Genomic DNA, 8,976 nt, shown 5'->3' with positions numbered 1-8,976 from the left:
GGTCCAATCCTTTTGAAACTTGAAGGACGTTTTGAGGAGAGGCACCGGATGCTACGCTGCAAATTTGGTACTGCTACCTCAAAACACAGCCCCACACCACCCCCCGAGCTCCAGATACCCGCAGATCATTTCGCCATTATATGCTATGGGAATCAGTCTCCATAGGGAACAATGGAGTGCCCAGCAGACATCTCCCTCCCCCCTCTGCTTTCTGGTGACCCTGAAGTAGGGTTGCCAATCCCCAGGTGGGGGCAGGGGATCCCCCGGTTTGGAGGCCCTCCCCCTGCTTCAGGGTCGTCAGAAAGCGGGGGGAGGGGAGAGAAATGTCTGCTGGGAACTCTGTTATTCCCTATGGAGATTTATTCCTATAGAAAATCATGGAGAATAGATCCACGGGTATCTGGGGCTCTGGGGGGGCTGTTTTTTGGGATAGAGGCACCAAATTTTCAGTATAGCATCTAGTGCCTCTTCTCAAAATACCCCCCAAGTTTCAAAAAGATTGGACCAGGGGGTCCAATTCTATGAGCCCCAAAAGAAAGTGCCTCTATCCTTCATTATTTCCTATGGAAGGAAGGCATTGAAAAGGTGTGCCGTCCCTTTAAATGTGATGGCCAGAACTCCCTTTGGAGTTCAATTATGCTTGTCACAGCCTTGATCTTGGCTCCACCCCTAATGTCTCCTGGCTCCACCCCCAAAGTCCCCAGATATTTCTTGAATTGGACTTGGCAACCCTACCCTGAAGCGGGGAGGGGGGAGAGCCTCCGGACTGGGGGATCCCCTGCCCCCACCTGGGGATTGGCAACCCTATCAAATCCCCAGGTCATTTCGGAAGCGGGAGTTGGCAACCGCCCTGCCCCCCCCCGCCCCGGGGCCGGCCACTGTGGCGCGGGCAGCAGGAGGGAGGGAGGGCGCCCCCTAGCTGGCCAAGTAAGCGGGGAAGGGGCGGAGCCGCACCTGGCTCAGGTGCGGAGGGGAGGGGCCCACCTGCGCGTCACGTGCCCCGGGGGTGGGGAGGAGGCGCCGCCGAGGGGAAGAAAGCGCCGTCGGCAGACGCGGCCGGGCAGGTGAGTGGGGGCCGCACCTGGGGGACAGGTGGCTACGGGGGTGGGGGGTGAGCAGAAGGCAGCAGGGGCTCGGGAGGGGTGGCCCCCTGGCTGGATTCCCCCCCCCCGTCCACTACAGGTGCAAAGGCCAGCCGGGGCCCGGGCCGCCGCGTGCCTCCGGCCTCTCCTCCTCCTCCTCGCGAGGAGGCGGCAGGCAAGCCCAGCTAGTTTACGCAGGGAACGGCTCCAGACTTCCGCCCCCCCCCCCCCCCACGTGCGCCTGCAGTTCCCAGCAACTTTTCCCAAGTGCCTTTTTTTGTACAAGCAGTTGTTCTCCCCGCCGGACACGGAAGTCCCCGCGCACGTCGGAATGGGCGGCGGCGCCCCTTGCAAGGGCGCGGCTGGGTACGGAGGCCACGGGCTTAGGGGTCCCTCCCGGGCTGGATGGGAGCCGCCCCCAGTGTCCCCTCTCAGCTGAGGGAGTGTGAGCCAACTCACAGATTTTGAGTCTCTGGGTCACACCTTTTTTGCCTTCGCTCAGGAAAAAGGGCCCCCGAGCACACGAATTCATGCAGGAGCTCACGGCTTGAACCGGCAGCTCCCAAAGTAGGATTTTTGCTCTGCGCCTGAGAGGGAACATTGCCCACCGCCTCAAGCTCCCTTTTTGTTACCAGTTCTGCGTGGCTTATTTTTCATCAGCCGTGGCTTGTAGTCCTATGGAAGCATGTGGCTTGAATTCATATTAGCGGAGGCTGGATTTTTAACTTTAATGTATGTACGTATTCTGAGCTTTTGGGGTAGAAAAAGCTCAGCAGGAACTTATTTGCATGTGGGGCCACACCCCCGACATCACCACTGCGCCACGCAGGGCTTTTGAGTAGAAAGCCCATCAGGAACTCATTTGCATGTTAGGCCACACCCCGACATCACCACTGCTCCAAACGGCTTTTGTGTCAAAAAGGCCCAGCAGGAACTCATTTGCATGTTAGGCCACACCCTGACATCACCACTGCTCCTCGCAGGGCTTTAGTGTTGAAAAGGCCCGGCAGGAACTCATTTGCATGTTAGGCCACACCCCCTGATGCTAAGCCAGCTGGAGCTGCATTCCTGTGCATTCCAGCTCAAAAACAGAGCCCTGGGTATATTTAATATTCAGCAGTTTCGTTTCCGTGTTGAGGCTGCAACATGGAACCTTCAGGTTTTCTAATCTCCTGGTAGGGCCTGGAGACTTCCTGGAATTACAGCTGGTCTCCGGTGACAGGAATCAGTCTCCCTGGAGAAAAAGCCCGCTTTGGAGGGGGCGACTGGACCCTCTCTGCCGCAGGGCTCGTTCTCCCCCCTGCCCCAAATCTGCCCTCCCTCCCCACAGATTCTACCTCTCTACTCTCCAGGAATCCCCTACCCCAAGTTGGCAAGCATTGGCAGCCAAAGAGACAGTCTTCCGGGGTTCATTGACCTTCGTCTGACCCTGAGTTTTTAGGCATGCCAACCGCCAGGTGAGACCTGGAGCTCAGCCCCTTTTGCAATTGCTCTCCAGAGATCAATTCCCCTGGAGAACATGGCCGCTTTGGAGTGGCCTTGTGCCACCCCCAAACTCTCCAGGTATTTCTCAACCTGGTTGCCAGTTCTGGGCTGGATAGAGGTGGAGTCTGGGGAGGGGAAAGACTTGAGAGGGGCGGGGAGAATGCCCTCCAGGCCACCATCCAAAGTAGCCATTTGTCTCCAGGCAAACTTTTCTCTTTTTTTTGGTGCCTCTGTCTCAAAAGATCAGCTGGAAGTTGGGTTGCCAATCCCCAGGTGGGGGCAGGGGATCCCTCCGGTTTGGAGGCTCTACCCCCGCTTCAGGGTTATCAGAAAGCGGGGGGAGGGAAATGTCTGCTGACCACTCCATGATTCCCTATGGAGACCGATTCCCATAGGGTATACTGAGCATTGATCTGTGCGTATCTGGGGGGGGGGCTGTTTTTTGAGGCAGAGGCACCAAATTTTCAGCATAGCGTCCAGTGCCTCTCTTTAAAACACTCTCCAGGTTTCAAAAGGATTGGACCAGGGGGTCCAATTCTATGAGCCCCCAAAGAAGGTGCCCCTGTCCTTCATTCTTTCCAATGGAGGGAAGGCATTGAAAAGGGGTGCAGTCCCTTTAACTGTGATGGCCAGAGCTCCCTTCGGAGTTCAATTGTGCTTGTCACACCCTTGCTCCTGGCTCCACCCCCAAAATCCCCAGATATTTCTTCAATTGGACTTAACAACCCTACCTGGAATACCAGGAGATCTCCAGCTACTGCCTTGTTTAGGGGGTGACCACTGGAGGAAGGCTCTTTCCCTTTTGGAAAGGGAGTTCCAGCAGGTGCAGATGCCCCCCCCCCCCAGCTCTTCCAAATACCGAAAGCCCAACGCCATTCGCCAGCTCTGGGTGCTCTCCTGTTGTTCCTGCTGGTAGTTTCTCTTCCACCCCCACCCAGCGGTTGTGTGCCAACCAACCAGGGGGAAAAACACCACTTTCTGGCCGGCTTCCCTGCCTTTAAGAGCGGGCTTGGTATGCAGGGAACAGCAGGTGAGGCGTTCGGCTGCTTGCAGGAGCGCGGCCTGCTGCTCGGGAAGCCGGAGAAGCGTCTTGCAGGTGGGACTGGACTTTCCGTACTTTTTACGATTTGACTCGTTGCAAAGTTAACTCCCCGCTGTTTTCTCCTGCCTGGACGCAAAATGCAGCAATCTCTCGTCGGACAACCTGGAACATGTTTCTATTTTGTGTTTAGGATGTATAAATATACAGCGTGACCAATAGACCGGTTGTGTTCCATGGACATTTTGCACCTCCTGAACTATGGCTGGGTTGAGAAATTCTTGGAGATTTGAGGAGGGAAGGATTTGGGGAGGGATTTGGTGTGGTGGTTAAGTGCGTGGACTCCTCTCTGGGAGAACCGGGTTTGACTCCCCACTCCTCCACTTGCAGCTGCTGGAATGGCCTTGGGTCAGCCAGAGCTCTGGCAGAGGTTGTCCTTGAAAGGGCAGCTGCTGTCAGAGCTCTCTCAGCCCCACCCACCTCACAGGGTGTCTCTTGTGGGGGAGGAAGGGAAAGGAGATTTTGACCGCTCTGAGAATCTGAGATTCGGAGTGGAGGACAGAATATAAATCCAATATCTTCTTTCCCTTTCTTCCTTCCCTCCATCCATCTTGCAGCTCTCAAACATTTGACCCTCACGTCACCCAGAGTTGGCAGCTGTAGCTCAGGGGGTGCAAAATGTAAGTGGACACAACCTGTCTCTTGTCACGCTAAGTGTTCCCTCTAAGTGTGAGCTAACTCACAGTTTTTTAGCCTCCAGCTCACCCATTTTTGTCTTAGCTCGGGAATCTATTTATTCTGCGTGGCTCTTGCATTAAGCAAGTTTGGCCACCCCCACCCCCCTTTATGGCATCATACCCCATGAATTCACTCCCCTCCCCCAAACACTGCCCTCCTCAGGGGGCTCCACTCCCCCTCCTCAAATCTCCAGGGATTTCTTAACGTGGTGGTGGCAACCCAGTTCTCCTTGCCTGTTAAGGACACAAGAGTCCTGCCAGAAGACGGTTTTGGCAACCCTGTGTTTCTATACATGCCCCTTCGATGGTTACGTACCTTTAAACAGCAGGTTCAAGTGTTATTTCTGCATTTCAGATTCTCAGAATGTGATGCGTTAGAGAAGTAATCGGATTTGGCATTTTGAAAGACAGCTGGTGTTCTGCCAGGCGGACAGGGCCTACTGAAAATACGCTCCCAGCTCTGGTGTGATTCAGATTTGCCTGGTACTTTCCTGTAACTGGCAGTTGTAGTAAAATGAAAGATATCCATAGGTCTGCTCTGCTGTTAGACAGCTGCAGTGGGATGCCAACTCTGTTTTGGGACATTCCTGGAGATTTAGGCATGGCAGGGTATAATGCTGTAGCCATCTTCCAAAGTAGCTGTTGTATCGAGGGACACTTTTGCCGAGATCAGATGTCATCCCAGGAGCTCTCCAGACCCTAGTAGGAGGTGGGCAGCCCTTTGTGCAAGCAGTGTGTGTTGTAGATTGCTGGACTTTTGCTGTTACTGGTCGAGCCCCTGCTGTTGAAACTGCACGTCTGTTTGTTTTGGAAAGAGACGTTCAAAGGTAACTGAAATCTGTTTGCCGGGCATTGCAGGTTGGGTCCAAATATTTTCAGTGCCTAAGGTAGAAAAGCCAAAGGGCGGGCTGCTGTCTTGCCATTGACTGACGTGGAGCCCAATCCACCAGGAAGGGCCCCCTTGTTCAAATCTCAGTTAAATAAACAGCTGTTGTTTCTCAGCTGCGGTGCCTAACGGTGGGTCGTGTTCTTGAGAACCTTCTAGTGCAGGGATCCCCAACTCCTGAGCTATGGACCAGTACCGGTCCATGGCCTGTTAGCAACCGGGCCGTGAGCTGTATAATTGTTTCATTATATATTACAATGCAATAATAGAAATAAAGTGCACAGTTGTATCATCCTGAAACAATCCCCCCGCCACCGGTCGGTGAAAAAACTGTCTTCCACAAACCTGTCCCTGGTGCCAAAAAGGCTGGGGACCACTATTCCAGGGGATTGTGCTCTGGGGATCATAGAATCATAGAAATGGAAGGGACCGTAGAGGCCATCTAGTCCAACCCTCTGTTCAGTGTAGGATCAGCCTAGAGCAGCTTAGAGGGAACATTGCCCAAGACTGCGTTAGACTTTTTTTTTTGCTGCTGAATCACACTGACAGCTTAGACCTGCCTGGGTGTTGATCTTGCTTTGAAAATCCGGTGTCTGTGAGGCGGCTGCCGTGTTGTGCCTGTAATCTGTGCGGAAAGAAAATAGGAATCCATTTTGCCAAATGGTTGTCAGACTCCTCTGGGCCTAGAGCAGGGGGTCACCGGGGGAGTGGGAGGGAAGGCAGCTGTGAATTCCCTGCATTGGCTCAGGGGTTGGAATAGATGACCTTTGTGATCCCTTCCAGCTGTATGATTCTCTTTCCTAATTGTTGAGGGTTATCTTCTAGGCTGCTAGCCTCTCTCTCTCTCGGCTTGGCTTCGCGAACGAAGATTTAAGAAGGGTGCAATAGTCCACGTTTGCTGCAGGCTCGCTGGTGGCTGACAAGACCAATGTGGGACAGGCAGGTCCGGCCACAGCGGCTGCAGGGAAAAGTCTGATTTAGGGTTGGTCCTGTAGCAGTGCGATTCTTCCTCAATCTCCTTTTGTCCTCAAGACCAGCTATGCGTGCGTTCTCAAAAGAAGAGACAGCCTGGTGGATGGTGTGCCTCCATGCTTTGCGATCTGAGGCTAGGTCAGACCACTGGTGATGGTTGATGTGACAGGCGCTAAGGGATTTCTTCAAGGAGTCCTTGTACCTCTTCTTTGGTGCCCCTCTATTTCGATGGCCGGTGGAGAGTTCGCCATACAGGGCAATCTTGGGAAGGCGGTGGTTTTCCATCCTAGAAATATGCCCTGCCCAGCGCAGCTGCGTCTTCAACAGCAGTGCCTCGATGCTTGTAACCTCCGCCCTCTTGAGGACTTCAGTGTTGGTCACAAAGTCACTCCAGTGGATGTTGAGGATGGTGCGAAGGCAGCGCTGATGAAAGCGCTCAAGGAGTCGCAGGTGATGACGGTATAAAACCCACGATTCGGAGCCATAGATGAGGGTTGTCATCACAACCGCTTTGTAAACATTGATCTTTGTGCCTTTTTTCAGATGCTTGTTGCTCCACACTCTTTTGTGCAGTCGGCCAAATGCACGGTTTGCCTTTGCCAGCCTGTTGTCAATCTCCTTGTCGATCTTGGCATCTGAGGAGATGATGCACCCCAGGTAGCTGAACTGCTGGACTGTCTTCAGAACTGATTCACCCACAGTGATGCAGGGAGGGTGATAATCTTCCTGGGGTGCAGGCTGGTGGAGAACTTCTGTCTTCTTCAGACTAACTTCTAGGCCGAATAGCTTGGCAGCCTCTGCAAAGCAGGACATCATAATCTGGAGATATTGTAAAATGCTGCTAGCCTGGAGATATTGTAAAATGACAGTGAAGCCATCAAGATGGTGACAGATAATTATATATATATATCTTACTGCTTCAATGTGATCGTTGAGATTTTATGCTGTAGCCAGTGTTCATACGAATATATGAAGCTGCCTTATACTGAATCAGACCCTTGGCCCATCAAAGTCAGTCTTGTCTACTCAGACTGGCAGCGCCTCTCTCGGATCTCAAGGTGAGCTTTTTAACGCCTGTCTGAACCATTTTTAGTTGGAGATGCCAGGGATTGAACCTGGGACCTTCTGCTTACTAAGCAGATGCTCTACCACTGAGCCACCATCCCCTCCCTCTAGGTTGAGTTAGCGTGAGCTAGCTTAGTTTTTAAACCTCCGGCTTATCCATTTTTATCTTAGCTCAGGAAAAATGGCCCCAGAGCGAAGTAATTGATGCAGTTGTTCACAACTTTAACGGCAGTAACTCACAAAGTAGAATTTTTGCTCACGAGACTCTACAGCTTCGATGGAATATTTGCTGTGACCCTTCCTGCACAGTTCATGGGGAGGGCAGGCTTGAAATTAAATAAATCTTCACCAAGCACACAGTTCTAGTCCACTAAGGCACCTTTAAAGCCAAAAAAATTTTCATTCTAAGCCTTTGTGTGCATGTACACACACAAATTTATACCCAGAATTATACTTAGAATCATAGAGCTGGAAGGGACCTCCGGGGTCATCTAGTTCAACCCCCTGCACAATGCAGGATACTCACAAATCCCTCCCCCTGAATTCACAGGATCTTCATTGCTGTCAGGTGGCCATCAAGCCTCTGTTTAAAAACCTCCAAGGAAGGAGAGCCCACCACCTCCCAAGGAGGAAGCCTGTTCCACTGAGGAACTGCTCTAAACTCACAAATACCTCCCCCTGAATTCACAGGACCTTCATTGCTGTCAGGTGGCCATCTAGACTCTGTTGAAAAACCTCCAAGGAAGGAGAGCCCACCACCTCCTGAGGAGGAAGCCTGTTCCACTGAGGAACTGCTCTAAACTCACAAACACCTCCCCCTAAATTCATAGGACCTTCATTGCTGTCAGGTGGCCATCTAGCCTCTGTTGAAAAACCTCCAAGGAAGGAGAGCCCACCACCTCCCAAGGAGGAAACCTGTTCCACTGAGGAACCGCTCTAAACTCACAAACACCTCCCCCTAAATTCACAGGACCTTCATTGCTGTCAGGTGGCCATCTAGCCTCTGTTGAAAAACCTCCAAGGAAGGAGAGCCCACCACCTCCTGAGGAGGAAGCCTGTTCCACTGAGGAACTGCTCTAAACTCACAAACACCTCCCCCTAAATTCACAGGATCTTCATCGATGTCAGATGCCCATCTAGCCTCTGTTGAAAAACCTCCAAGGAAAGAGAGCCCACCACCTCCCGAGGAGGAAGCCTGTTCCGCAGAAGGTCTTAGGTTCAATCCCTGGCATCTCCAAAAAAGGGTCCAGGCAAATAGGTGTGAAAAAACCTCAGCTTGAGACCCTGGAGAGCCGCTGCCAGTCTGAGAAGACAATACTGACTTTGATGGACCAAAGGTCTGATTCAGCATAAGGCAGCTTCATATGTTCATATGTTCACTGAGGAATCGCTCTAACGGTCAGGAAGTTCTTCCTAAGGTTGAGCCGGAAACTCTTTTGATTTAATTTCAAACCACTGGTTCTGGTCCTACCTTCTGGGGCCACAGAAAACAATTCCACCCCATCCTCTTTAGGACAGACCTTCAAGGACTTGAAGCTGGTGATCCTATCACCTCTCAGCCGCCTCCTCTCCGGGCTAAACGTCCCCAGCTCCTTCAGCCTTTCCTCGTAGGACTTGGTCTCCAGACCCCCCCCCCCCACCTTCGTCACTCTCCCCTGGACCCCTTCCAGCTTGTCTAGATCCTTCTTAAAATGCAGTGCCCCAAAGTGA

The 8,976-nt window shown here is 52.5% G+C and overlaps 1 protein-coding gene and 1 non-coding gene across 5 annotated transcripts in view; one reads left to right on the top strand and one right to left on the bottom strand.

Moving 5' to 3' along the window:
• Window positions 1–944: 944 nt before the first annotated feature.
• CRB3 (crumbs cell polarity complex component 3) overlaps window positions 945–8,976 on the top strand; it is a 39,551-nt gene continuing 31,519 nt past the window's right edge. Inside the window, exon 1 of one of the 4 annotated variants that reach the window (XM_060252827.1) lies at window positions 945–1,064. The gene's annotated coding sequence lies outside the window, so the exon portion shown is untranslated. Of the gene's footprint in view, window positions 1,065–3,279; window positions 3,664–8,976 lie in introns of those variants that run through there. The other 3 variants (XM_060252825.1, XM_060252828.1, XM_060252826.1) reach the window with 3 other exon arrangements.
• Window positions 7,296–7,368, bottom strand: TRNAT-AGU (transfer RNA threonine (anticodon AGU)). The gene has a single exon. It is a non-coding gene; the product is annotated as a tRNA-Thr (tRNA).

This window comes from Heteronotia binoei, chromosome 13 (genome assembly GCF_032191835.1).
Source record: "Heteronotia binoei isolate CCM8104 ecotype False Entrance Well chromosome 13, APGP_CSIRO_Hbin_v1, whole genome shotgun sequence".
Lineage (NCBI taxonomy): Eukaryota > Metazoa > Chordata > Lepidosauria > Squamata > Gekkonidae > Heteronotia > Heteronotia binoei.
The sequence above is the reverse complement of the archived record's forward strand: the minus strand, read 5'-3'. Positions and strand labels throughout refer to the sequence as shown.